Source organism: Phyllobates terribilis, unplaced genomic scaffold (genome assembly GCF_046119375.1).
Source record: "Phyllobates terribilis strain yellow unplaced genomic scaffold, ASM4611937v1 Scaffold_103__1_contigs__length_5881359, whole genome shotgun sequence".
In the NCBI taxonomy this organism is placed as follows: domain Eukaryota; kingdom Metazoa; phylum Chordata; class Amphibia; order Anura; family Dendrobatidae; genus Phyllobates; species Phyllobates terribilis.
In genome coordinates this window covers 2812582-2824247 of record NW_027362863.1, presented here as the reverse complement: position 1 = coordinate 2824247, position 11666 = coordinate 2812582, and positions in this window count along the sequence as shown.

Here is an 11666-nt window from a genome sequence, read left to right as displayed (position 1 = left end):
ACCGGTTAGGAGGAATTCCGGCATTAGCCCGCTCAGTTCTGCGGGGCTCTTCTTGCGGAGGAGACTCCGGGAGATCCGAGGAATCAACTACTGGGGATTGCAAATCATTTCCTGACTCATTCTGACTTCCACTCGGGAGTGGCACCAACGGATCTGACGGGCCCAAGTGCATTGTGGCCCATCCTTCTTCATCCCCCAAGGTTCCTGTATGTGGCACTTCAGCCAACACGTCTGAGGGCCCAGCCCTGTTACAGACTTCTGCTTCAGAGGAGCAAGGTCGCAACATATTACGGTGCAACACCCTGGATGTCGCGGTGTCATCCCCTTCGGGCCTAACCTCGTAGACGGGGTTGTCTGGGTGAACCTTCTTCACCACCCGATATGGTATTGCCTCCCAACGATGGTCCAGCTTACTCCCAAATCGTTTAGCCCTCACCAGCACTCGGTCTCCTTTCTGAAGCGATCCACCTGTGGTCGGGGGCCGAACTGAATGCTCTACTTCCTGAAACTTCTGAGCAACCAGTCTTCTCACGGTATGAAGTCGATGCTGGTGTTCTCGAATCCAGGTAATTGGGCTACTGCCCAGACCGGGGTCTTCTGAGACTAGCTCCAGTTCGGTGATTTCTCGGCTACTTCTTCCAAACAGCAACAAGTAGGGGGTGTAGCCGGTGGTTGCATGAACTCGATTATTATACACCCACACCAGCTCGGACACGAATTCGGGCCACTTCATCTTTTTGTCCGCTTCCAGTGTTCGCAACATTTGCAACAGGGTTCGGTTAAAGCGCTCGCATGCACCGTTCCCTTGCGGGTGGTAGGGCGTTGTCCGGGAACGGTCGATCCCATAGATGCGGTATAGCTCATCCATCACTCGTCCTTGGAAGCAGGCCCCCTGGTCAGAATGTATTCGCTTCGGGCACCCATAAATCCGGATGAAATCTTGACAGATGGCCTTGGCTGCGGCTTCTGCCGTCTGATCTTTAGTGGGCATCACTACTGCAAACTTGGTGAAGTGATCAGTCATGACTAAACAGTGTCCATAACCGTTGTATGAAGTTCCTACCATCAAGTAGTTAATCATCAAGACTTCCAAGGGGGCAGAAGTTCTGATGGTCTGAATGGGAGCTCTTTGCTCCGGGGGCTTGTTCAACTCACACTGGCGACATGTTCGGCAGACCCCCTCAACTTCTTGTCGCAGTTGAGGCCAATACACCAGCCGTTGCAACCACCGGAAGGTCTTTTCTACTCCGAAGTGAGCACCTCTTCTATGAGCTTCTTGGGCTAGCTGTGTTACTAGCGCTCCTGGAACTACCACTTGCCAGGTAACATCAAACTCTCAAGGCAGCTGGATTCTTCGGCATAGCAAGCCGTCCTTCAGGAGGAGCCTCTCCCACTGGCCTAGGATTTGTAGGGTAGTTGGAAGTCAAGCGGCTCTGGTTTCCTGGTTGGGTCTCTGATTAAGGGCGACCCATTCTCTCAACTTTGCTAGCTCCGGGTCGGATTGCTGCAGATGTATCCATTCGTCTCTTGAACGGCCCAGAATCTGAGTGGGCCTCGGCTCCCCTCTGGTCTCTTGGGCGTCGACCACAGCAGCGGCGAACTGGCTGAAATCCGGGATCTCGTCGCCTTCGAGCTCCTCATCTCTGTCCTTCTTCGGCCCCGCCTGAGTGACCCGGGACAGGGCATCTGCATGTGTGTTCAGGGCCTTGGACCGATAGGCGATTTTATACTGGAATTTGGACATCCTTGCGACCCACCGCTGTTCTAACGCGCCCAGTTTGGCGTTCTCCAAGTGGGCCAAAGGGTTGTTATCTGTCCGCACTTGCACTTCTGACCCTGACAGGTACTCAGCAAACTTCTCGGTCATGGCCCACACCAGTGCCAGTAGCTCCAGCTTAAACGAACTGTAGTTGTCCGGATTCTTCTCCGTATCTCGGAGTGACCTGCTGGCATACGCGATCACTCGCTCTTTCCCTCCTTGTACTTGAGCCAGCACTGCTCCCAGCCCATGCAAGCTTCCATCAGTGTACAACATGAACGGCTGCGAAAAGTCAGCGTAGGCCAGAATCGGGGCATCTGTTAGCACCATTTTCAATGCTCGGAATGCCTCTTCTTGTCGTGGGCCCCACTGAATGGGCTGCCGCTTGGCTCCTCCGGCTGTTCCTCTCAGCAATTCATTGAGCGGGTTCGCAATCTTAGCGAAGTCTTTAATGAATCTGCGGTAATATCCAGCGAGCCCCAGGAATGCCCTTAGTTCCCTTAGATTGGCGGGCGTGGGCCACTTCTGCACGGCAGCTACTTTCTCCGCAGTGGGGTGCACCCCTGCACTGGACACAGTGTGCCCCAGATATTCAATTTCTCGTTTGAAGAGACGACACTTACGAGGCTTAATTTTCAGGCCATGCCTTTGTAGCCGTTCTAACACTTGTTCCAATCGGCGGAGATGATCCTCAAACGTTGCGGAATAGATAATTATATCGTCCAGATATATTAAAGTGGCTTCAAAGTTGAGGTCCCCCAAGCATCTCTCCATCAGCCGTTGGAAGGTTCCTGGCGCATTTGTTAGTCCGAACGGCATTCGATTGAACTCAAACAGGCCCATAGGGAGCACAAAAGCTGTCTTCGGACGATCCTTCTCAGCTACTGGGACCTGCCAATAGCCACTGGCCAGGTCGAGGGAGGAGAAGAATTTGGCACTCCCTAGTGCAGATAGAGACTCTTCGATTCGGGGGAGTGGATAGGAGTCCCGCACTGTACAGGCATTCAGCTTCCGATAGTCTGCGCAGAATCTCAGGGTACCGTCCTTCTTTCGGACCAGCACGATCGGAGCCGCCCAGGGGCTCTGGCTTTCACGGATCACACCGTTCCGCAACATGTGGGCCAACAGCTCTTTCACCTCCTGGTACATTTGAGGCGGGATCTGCCGATATCTCTCTCGGATGGGAGCAGTATTTCCGGTGGGTATTTCGTGCTGAATGTCCCGAGTGCACCCGAAATCATCTTCATGCTGTGCAAACACTCCCTGATATCGCTGTAGAAGTTGTTAGATCAGCCTTACTTGTCCAGCAGAAAACTCAGTCAGGTTAGCTTCCATTTCTTCCAGGAGGTGGCGTCCAGCCAACGGTTCTCTTCCATGTTCCTGGCTATTGAGGGACACCTCTAGGGTCCATGGTTTTCCTTCCACAGGTGCCAGCCCTATAGCGTCAGCTCTAGTAAGGGCCTCCGGCATTACGCACACTCACGCCACCTCTTGTCGGGGCAACAACTGTAAACTGGTGCCCCTTAAATTGATGCAGCGCACGGGTACTCGACCGTGCCGCACGGTGGCCAGAGTTCGAGCAATCAGGAGTCCAGAGTGCGCTTCTTCTCCCTCCATTGGTTCAACTTGAATGTCCACGCCCTCTAAGGACACATGTGCCAGCACCGGCAAAGTGAGTACAGTCTGTCCCACCGGCAGTGTCATTGTGGCTTCGGGCGGTATCGATACCTTACCAAGGTACTGGGAGGTAGTGGGCAACTTTTGAATCTGACTGACCCGCACGAGGTGCTGGAACACTCTCTTGTTAGCTGGGTCTCGAGTGGCGCGGGTCCAGTTGTTTTTGCTACAGCCCTCAGCCAGGAACTGTCCGACTTCTTTCAGCACATTCATGCCCAGGGTTACAATGGGCCCATCGCCTCCGGGCCCGGTGGTCAGTACAATCCCTTTTCGACCGAGGTCCTTTCCACATGCCCGCACGGACATCCATACTACTCCCGCTACTGGGATAGGTAGTTGATTAGCCGCCACCAGTTTGACAGTGGGTTCCCGGCAGGAACGAGCAACTTCAGGAAAGTGACTTTGGAAGTACGTCTCAGGCATAGTGGTCACTTGAGACCCGGTGTCCATCAAACAGCGGATCCGCTGCCCATTGAATTCAGCCCAGATAATGGGCCTCTCGGAGACAATGTCTTCAGAGCTCCCTCTTCTACTCTCTGAAGCTCGAGACCCCACGGTATGCTCCACAACCATGGGGCATTTTAGTTTAACGGCTGTCCCCTCCTCCTCCTTTCTCGGTTGGGACAGTCTTTGGAGATATGCCCCCTACCTCCGCAGGTCCAGCACTCCGGTCCTCGTTCTGCCGATAGGTCGGGTACATGTCGTGCTGGGGCCGGATAGGAACGTCTTTCTCGTTCTGGTCTCCGTCCGCGTTGAGCAGTATGGTCCGTCGGCAAGGGGGCAGTAGGAGTCTTCCTAATAGAATTCAGCTCACCCCGAATGTCTCGAATTTCCTGACGTATATCCCGTACCCAATCAGGCTCTTGGTTGGTGAATCCAGGAGCAATTGCCTCATGACTTCTAACTGTGGCTTTGAGAACAGGAACTTCTCTCTCCAGGACTCTAGCTTCAGCCCCTACCTCCAGGAAGCCCATATCAGGGCTCAATCGCAGCCGCTCCTTCAGGATCTGCCTCAGGGAAGGGTCTTTCAAGCCAGCAATCAGTTGGTCACGCAACACTTCATCCAATGGTCCCAGTCCTCGGTTCCCATCTCGAGTTTTCTTAGTGATATGGGCCGTCACTTCCTGTAATGCATTAACATACTGATTTACTGTCTCATTTTCCCCTTGGACCCGCTGAAACAACCATAAGCGCAAGTGTCCCAAATCTGTAGTGTCACCGTGCATGTCCTCTAGAATTTTTATCACTTTATCCACGGTGTCACGGTCCCCAGGTGGGCGGTACATCACAGTCTGTCGGGCCTCTCCATCAAGGGTTAGGAGGGCCAGCTCCGCCTGGGCTAGAGGGTCAAGGGGATACATACGTAGCATACTTCTCAGTCTTTCTGCCCAGTCCCAAAGTGACATGCCATCCCCTGTAAACTTGGGAAGATGGCTGAGCATAGCCCCCAGGGGTATATGGCTCCAGCCGGACCCAGCCACAGACTGATCCGCCATCTCTGCGTCTGAATGTTGCATCCTGCCGACTACGCCAAATGTAATGCAGGTGCCGGAATGCAACGCACAGAGACACAAGGCGAGGACAGTCAGAGATGTTTGTAAACAGTTTTATACAACAGGTATACTGAAACAAGGGATTAGCAACAAGGGTAATGAACAGTGGTTTGAAATATCAGAAAAATACGAAATTTCTCAAAGTAAGGCGCAGTCTCTTAAAATAAGGCGCAGTCTCTTAAAATAAGGCGCAGTCTCTTAAAGTAAGGTGATGTCTTCAAGCATGAGAAGCACCACACAAGTTCTTTAACCGTGAATTTGGCCCTAGCGGGGGTCACCGGTTATTCCCGCTAGGTCGTGAGTCTCTTTCCGGATGAATTCAATTAAATCACGTTGTGCTACTTTAGCCCCAACCGTCCCCCTCCCAACCTGAGTACTTAAACCCAATTGTCCCCGGTACCGTGGGTGAGCAGTGGAAGTGACGGCCCTGCTCACATATGCAGCTCCTCTCTGCTTGGCTGTTGGGGGCAGTCTCTCGAGCCTTGGATAGGGGGGTCCAGGCCTCGTCTGTCGGCGGCCGACGTCGGGTTCCGCGAACTCACTCAGCACCGCGATCAGGTTCCTTGTATTCTCAGCAGCACTCGAGTCACAACTGTGAGGAATCCGGAGCTCTTTTACCGGTGCCCGGCTGGAGCACCTCTCAGGCCTCTGGATTTGGCCTGTCACGCGGGGTTTCTCAGGACGCAGGGAGCACGTCTGCTCCTCTCTGCTGCTTGGCGCCAAAGACCCCTCAGGTTTGGCGCGCTGGCCTCTTATCTCTCTGAACTCCTTCCTGGAAGTCACCTGATCGGGTCCAGCCTCTGAATCTGCCCTCCCTGCAACTTCCTTTGTATATTTTGGTTCCGCTTTACTGTCTCTGGCCAGTAGATGGCAGTCTCGCTCCATCCTTGAAACGTCATGTTGAAGTTCTTTTACAAGCTTTTTTGCTCTTTCTACATAGCTCTGAAAAAATATTTGGGCTTCTAGCAGTGTGTGCGACTTGTTCTGTTAGTCCATCTATACTGACCTCCATCAGGTTGCAAATTGAATATAATTTTTTTCTGCATCTAGCTCTGAAAAAATATTTGGGCTTCTAGCAGTGTGTGGGACTTGGTCTATTAGTCCATCTATACTGACCTCCATCAGGTTGCAAATTCAATATAATTTTTTTCTGCATCTAGCTCTGAAAAAATATTTGGGCTTCTAGCAGTGTGTGGGACTCGGTCTATTAGTCCATCTTTACTGACCTCCATCAGGTTGCAAATTGAGTATAATTTTTTTCTGCATCTAGCTCTGAAAAAATATTTGGGCTTCTAGCAGTGTGTGGGACTTGTTCTATTAGTCCATCTATACTGACCTCCATCAGGTTGCAAATTCAAAATAATTTTTTTCTGCATCTAGCTCTGAAAAAATATTTGGGCTTCTAGCAGTGTGTGGGACTTGGTCTATTAGTCCATCTATACTGACCTCCATCAGGTTGCAAATTCAATATAATTTTTTTCTGCATCTAGCTCTGAAAAAATATTTGGGCTTCTAGCAGTGTGTGGGACTTGGTCTATTAGTCCATCTATGCTGACCTCCATCAGGTTGCAAATTAAAAATATTTTTTTCTGCATCTAGCTCTGAAAAAATATTTGGGCTTCTAGCAGTGTGTGGGACTTGTTCTATTAGTCCATCTATACTGACCTCCATCAGGCTGCAAATTCAATATAATTTTTTTCAGCATCTAGCTCTGAAAAAATATTTGGGCTTCTAGCAGTGTGTGGGACTTGGTCTTTTAGTCCATCTATACTGACCTCCATCAGGTTGCAAATTAAAATTATTTTTTTTCTGCATCTAGCTCTGAAAAAATATTTGGGCTTCTAGCAGTGTGTGGGATTTGTTCTATTAGTCCATCTATACTGACCTCCATCAGGTTGCAAATTCAATATAATTTTTTTCTGCATCTAGCTCTGAAAAAATATTTGGGCTTCTAGCAGTGTGTGGGACTTGGTCTATTAGTCCATCTATACTGACCTCCATCAGGTTGCAAATTAAAAATATTTTTTTTCTGCATCTAGCTCTGAAAAAATGTTTGGGTTTCTAGCAGTGTGTGGGACTTGGTCTATTAGTCCATCTATACTGACCTCCATCAGGTTGCAAATTAAAAATAATTTTTTTCTTCATCTAGCTCTGAAAAAATATTTGGGCTTCTAGCAGTGTGTGGGACTTGTTCTATTAGTCCATCTATACTGACCTCCATCAGATTGCAAATTGAATATAATTTTTTCTGCATCTAACCCAGCCAATAGTTTTGGCCTAATACCACAGTTTGGCCACTCAGCTCTGCTCGGTTCCCATCCATTTTTTTTTGTGCAAACAACTCCAGAGTTGTGAATTAGTTAACCACCAAAATGAGTGGAAAAAGGCCTGCTGCTGGTGGAAAGGGGAATAGGCATGTTGGGAAGGGGAAAAAGGTTGTGTCCGTGGGGTAGGTGTTAAAGCAACAGTAACATCTGCAGAAGAAAGACCATCTTCCAGCCAAACTAAAATGTCTACTTCTTTTAGCGGACAATGTGATAAGATCCCTTTCTTACGGCCACGCCAATCGCTACAAATTCCAGATGAGGCACAAAAACAGCAGGTGCTTCAACGGATATCAAGTGCTCCTCTAAGTGGGCTCTCCTCCACATCAACTTCAACATCACAAATACTCCAGTCCTCAAAGGTGTCACGCCAATCGCACTTGCTTCCTCACAGCTCCCAAATCTCCAGCTGCCCGTCTGAGTATGAGGTAGAACAGATGGTTGAGTCTGCAGAGCTGTTTACTCATACTATAGCCTGGGAATCAGAGGTCGGCTCCAGCGCTTCTGTGAATCCAGACGAGCAAATGATCTGCACTGATGCCCAGAATCTTTATGAGTCGGATCCAGGACCAGACGCTGAAGGTTCTGACCATAATGTAGACCCTTATTCCCAAACTGTAACTCCTGTTGGTGGAGACAATGAGGAAGACGATGATGAGACTCAAATACCTGATTGGAGCGACAACTTTAGTTTTTTGTCAGGGCAGGAACAGGTTGGCTCTGAGGACGACGGGTGTGATAACGCACAGGGTGATGATGATGAGGTTGGAGATCCCACTTACTGTCAACCCACAGTCAGCCAAGAGATGAGGTCAGCAGAGGAAGTGGAGGAGAATGCTAGTGACGACGAGGTCAGGTTGCGCCTTCCTGGACAGAGACGTAGTACTGGAAGCACGTCAACAACTGCATCCTCAAACACAACTCTGCCTCTCACCACAAGTCGTGGTGGCTCTTCAGGTCGCATGGGTGCTAAGCCTTGCATAGCCTGGGCATTTTTTCAGATCGATAAAGATGACCCAACTCGTGTTATCTGTAACATTTGTCAGCAAAAGCTAAGTAGAGGCCAAAAAATACATAGTTTGAGTACTTCATGCATGAACCTGCACATGGACATGAAGCATAAGTTGCAGTGGGAAGCTCATTGTGCTACAATGCGGCCTAGCCAGCCGGGCCAACCACCGTCTGCCATATCTTGTGCATCCGCGGCCTCTTCATCCTCTGTGACTGGGGGGACAGCAGTCACACCTGTTTTGGGACGCAGACCTGCCACCTCTTTACCCACAACAGCCAGCGTGATTGGCAGGTCATCATTTTCTTTGGAGGTGGTAATACCAGCTGGTGTTGAGCGCTGTCCGACATCGATAGCACCACCTTTGGATCAAGGCAACCTAACATGTCCGCCTGCATCTTCCTCACAGACCGGCAGTTTGCCGGGGACACCCTTATCAACCCCGTCTAAGCACAATAGCCAGCCCTCGGTCCCTCAGATGTGGACAAGTAAAAGACCATTTCCTCCTAGCCATGAGAAAGCTAAGAGGTTGAATTTCACCATCTGCAAGCTCTTGGCTACAGAAATGCTGCCTTTCCGCCTGGTGGACACAGAGGATTTTCGAGACCTTATGTCCGTCGCAGTGCCCCAGTACCAGATGCCCAGTCGGCACTACTTCTCAAAGAAAGGTGTGCCTGCGCTCCACCAGCGTGTCGCACACAACATCACCGCTTCTTTGACAAACTCTGTGTGTGACAGGGTGCATTTCACCACAGACACTTGGACGAGTAGGCATGGACAGGAGCGTTACATGTCGCTGACTGGGCACTGGGTAACTATGGTGACAGCAGGACAAGGGGCTGTTGTCCAAGTCTTGCCGTCCCCACGAGTTGTGCGTCAATAATCTTTATCTCAAACTTCCTCCACTGCTTCTGCCTCCTCAACCTCCTCTCGGTCCTCCACCTGCACCCAAAGCCTGTCTGGTCATGCCACAAGCTTTCTAACTGCGCAGAAGGGATCCTGCCACCTCCTTACTATGCTGGCAGTGGGGCTCAACGTCATCAGGCGGTTTTTACTTTGAAATGTCTGGGAAATGTGAGTCACACAGCTGAGGAGTTGTGGTCAGCTCTGGAGAACCAATTTCATGAATGGTTGTCTCCACTGGACCTGAAACCAGGGAAGGCCGTGTGCGACAATGCTGCAAACCTGGGTGCGGCCCTTCGCCGGGGCAATGTCACACACGTGCCTTGTATGGCTCACGTGTTGAACCTGGTTGTCCAGCAATTTTTTGCCCACTATCCCGGACTAGATGGCCTTCTGCAGAGGGCACGGTCGCTGTGTGCTCACTTCCGCCGTTCGCATCCCGCAGCTCAGCAACTTACATCTCTACAGAAGTCGTTGGGCCTGCCACTTCACCGGCTAAAATGCGATGTGCCTACCCGGTGGAATTCAACTCTGCACATGTTGCAGCGACTGTGGCAGCACCGACAAGCCCTGGTGCAATACGTTCTGACGTATAGCCTGGGCCAACGAGATCCAGAGGTGGGGCAAATCACGCTGGAGGAGTGGTCTCAGATCAGGGACCTATGCACCCTTCTGCACAGTTTTGAAATGGCGACGAAGATGTTTAGTGCTGACGATGCCATTATCAGCATGACTATTCCGGTGATTTACATGCTGGAGCACATGTTAAACAGAATTCGGAGTCAGGTGGTGGCACAAGAGGAGGTGGAGGAAGTAGAGGAGGAGGAGTTGTATGCGGAAGGGCTAACATCTGCAAGGTCCAGACGGTCGGCAGCACCAAGGCGGCAGGCATGTGAGGGTGGGGGAGATGGTTTTACCAGGGCGCATGGTAGCAGCCAAACTAGTGAGGAAGGTGTAGGAGCCCAGGAAGAAGTGGAGGACGAACTGATGGAAGACTCATCAGATGAGGGAGACCTTGATCACATTTCTGTTGTGCGAGGTTGGGGGGAGAGGAAAGAGGAAGGAAGCATGATTGTTACCTCGCCACCAACACAACAGGGACTTGGTGCTCCTGGATGCGCAAGACACATGAGTGCATTCTTGCGGCACTACCTGCAACATGACCCTCGAATTGTGAGAATTAGAAATAATCCTGACTACTGGGTTGCCACACTGTTAGATCCCCGGTACAAAAGTAAATTTGCAGAAATTATTCCTGCCATAGAAAGGGATGCACACATGCAGGAGTATCAGCAGAGACTGTTGCAGAATCTTACATGTGCTTTTCCACAAAACACAAGTGGTGCACGTAGTGAATCTCACAGTTCCAACTTGCCAACCGTGGGACCGTCGAGTGTTCAGCACTCAAACCGTAACAGAAACACAGTATCTGCTGGTAACATCAATTTTGTGGAATCATTTCACCACTTTTTTAGCCCATCCTTTGCAAGGCCACAGGAGACAAGAAGTCTGACACATAGTCAACGCCTAGAGACGATGGTACAGGAGTATCTCCAAGTAAACATTGAAGCCATGACTGTGTCACTGGACCCTTGCTCTTTTTGGGCTTCCAATCTGGATAAATGGCCGGAGCTCGCCACTTACGCCTTGGAGATCTTGTCATGCCCCGCAGCCAGCGTTCTGTCTGAACGTGTGTTCAGCGCTGCTGGTGGTGTGCTGACAGATAAGCGCACGCGGCTCTCCACTGATAATGTAGACAGACTCACGTTCATAAAGATGAACAAATCATGGATCCGAAACGACTTTTCTACCCCTGTGTCATCCTGGGGAGAGTAAAAGCTTGATGATTGGTTAAAATCACCTCACCAACCATTTTAAGCTTTCAAATTACTAATCATGTTTATCTGTATCTTGGCTGGAAAATAATTTGGGCTTTGTAGCAGTGTGCAGCACTGATTCTAATAGGCCATCTATACTAAGCTCCTCCAGATTTAAAATTACTAATCATGTTTATCTGTATCTTGGCTGGAAAATAATTTGGGCTTTGTAGCAGTGTGCAGTACTGATTCTATTAGGCCATCTATACTAAGCTCCACCAGATTTAAAATTAATAATAATTTTTAGCTGCATCTAGCCCGGAAAATAATTTTGGGGCTCCGAGATGCGCAAGACACATAAGTGCCTTCTTGCTGCACTACCTGCAACATGACCCTCAGATTGTCAGAATTCGAAGTAATCCTGACTACTGGGTTGCCACACTCTTAGATCCCCCACACTCTTCGATCAACCTTTTCATTTTAATAAAGACCAAAAAATGGTCATTTTTGAAATTATAAGCATTAGCAGGTTATTAGAAACTGAAATCAAACAGTTTTCAACTCAAAACTTTATTCTAGGTGATGTTACATTTGCACATAGGACCCCTTGTTCGAAAGGAGCTT